Source organism: Psammomys obesus, unplaced genomic scaffold, assembly GCF_907164565.1.
Source record: "Psammomys obesus unplaced genomic scaffold, mPsaObe1.curated_primary_1811, whole genome shotgun sequence".
In the NCBI taxonomy this organism is placed as follows: Eukaryota; Metazoa; Chordata; class Mammalia; order Rodentia; family Muridae; genus Psammomys; species Psammomys obesus.
Genome location: NW_026585691.1, coordinates 3,378,169 through 3,380,271, shown reverse-complemented (window position 1 = coordinate 3,380,271; position 2,103 = coordinate 3,378,169). Strand labels below are relative to the sequence as shown.

Genomic DNA, 2,103 nt, shown 5'->3' with positions numbered 1-2,103 from the left:
TGGCGGCCCGGGACGCGTAGCAGTGGCGGCTCTGCGGCCCGGGGCCCCGGGCGGGCGGAGGTGGCGGCTCCCGGGACCGGCCGCGCGGTGAGTCCTAAGCTTTGTGTGGAGCCGGGGCTGGGCGGGGGGCCGGCGGCGCTGCGGGAGGCCCGGCGGCGGGGGGCGCCGGGGCAGCGGCGCCGGGCGGAGGAAGTGGGGGTTGGGGGGGGCGGGGGGGGGGGGGGGGGAGGGGGGGGGGGGGGGAGGCGGGGTCGTTGCGTGGGTGGGGGAGGGGGCTGGAGGTGAAGTTCAAAGCGTGGCCGGGGCGGTTCGGGGTGAGGGCGGCGGTGCCCGGGGTAGCCTCTGGGCTGGCCAGGTGGTATGGGCAGGCCACAGAGTTTTCTAAGGCTCTGCTGAGGGCCCCCGGGCGACCGGGGCTCGACAGGGACTCAGGGGAGCGGAGGGCTGAAAGCAGGACGTGTGCGCGGACCGGGAAGAGGAGCAAGGTGGCTGGGGCGTGCAGTCAGTAGGTTGTGGGTGTGTGCCCCTTGCCAGTCTTAGGTCACATTTACTCTTGTCCTTTTCTTCAAGATGGAGGGATCCCTGGGCCTGGACTTTAAACTGCTATCCCTGTACCCCCCGGGGGGTGGTTGAGACCCTGTCCTGTTTGGAAAACCCGTGCTGCCCTCTTTTTCCCTTTATGTGTAATTACGGTTGGATCATCTCTGTGCTTTGCTCAGATTCTCCTTCCTCCCTCTGGGGTTGAGGAGGAGGAGACACATCTGACCAATTAATGTGTGTTTGTGAAACAGGCAGCGGCAAACAGTCATTTCAGCTTCTAGGAATTAGGCTCTCACAGGGTGGAGAGAGCAGAGCCCTTCGGGGGAATATTTCTGAACAAATCACAGATGATTAAATTCTCTCAGAAACCGCTTCCTACCTAAATGAGAGTGGGAAAGATGGGGGAGAAAGCCTGTCTGTTTCCAGCCATGTGTCCAGAGCCCCAGGGGTTGAGGAGAGTCCCTAAGCCCCCACAGGCCTCTCTTTTCTGCATTAGGCTTTGCTCTGCAGCCTTGAGTGAATTTCACCCCTGCTGCTTTGTCTTGGGGGAGGGAGTGCTGGTTTAGGCTAGTGTGGGAGATGACTGTGCTGCCACACAATAGTCGTGTCATTTTATCGGGAGTGCTACCCAGGGCTGAGAACTGTTGCCGCAGAGATAAACCGGTCGGTCCCTCTCACCCGCCTATTGTGTACACAGTGAAGGTCATAGGTTCAAGTCTTGTCTGAGAGCTTTGGATATGCTCCATCTCCCAGGCTCCTCAGTGCCATTTTCTTCCTTTTCCAGACTGGGGCTTGCCATTGGAGGAGGCCAGACAGAAAGGCTCTTCTTTTTGAGTGAGGAACAATGCAGGGCTCACTGGCACACATTTTTCAGAAGAATAGAGGATGCCAGCCATGTTGTGCCTGCCCCTTTGGTTAGCTTGTAACTAAGTTGTGGAGGAATAGCGCCTGGGACACGCCACCCTCCTGCTTTGTGGCAGACCTTTGAGAAAGATGACTGCAAGGAGAGGGTTCTGTACTCACATTTAAATGTTTCTGTATAGAAATGGAACACTGGTACAGTTTTTGTCTGTTCTCTTAGGAAAACCACTACAGACTGGTATAGGAGTAAGAGATGGAGTCAAGGAGCAAGTGCCCCCCCCCCAAGACTCATTAGCTGCCCAGGCTGGCCTCCAACTCGAAATCCTTCTCCTCAGCCCCTTAGTGCCATTGCAGACGTGCACCAATGCCCTGCATCCAGATATCTTTTTAAATTGTAACTTCCTGGTCGATAATTACACAACAAAAAGCCACTCAGTTTGCCTAAGACAAGCCCTGAAAACAAAACTTTACCTTGTAATTCAGCTCTTAATGAGAAAAGATGATTCAGGTATTGTGTTGTAGAGAGAAATTTGCCACCAAGAGAAACTGCTAAAAATATCTTTTGGATTTAGGGACATTAAAGGATAGGAAGAATCATATCCTTGACTGTGTCGTGAAAGTTCCTGAGCAGTATTCTGGTACAATTAGCTCTGATATCAATTACAGCATATATATATATATATATATATATATATATATATA

General features: G+C 54.2%; 1 protein-coding gene across 5 annotated transcripts in view; it reads left to right on the top strand.

Moving 5' to 3' along the window:
• Znf609 (zinc finger protein 609) overlaps nt 1-2,103 on the top strand; it is a 142,011-nt gene continuing 139,908 nt past the window's right edge. For all 5 annotated transcript variants that reach the window (XM_055597660.1, XM_055597638.1, XM_055597652.1 and 2 more), the window contains exon 1: nt 1-87. The gene's annotated coding sequence lies outside the window, so the exon portion shown is untranslated. The remainder of the gene's footprint in view (nt 88-2,103) is intronic.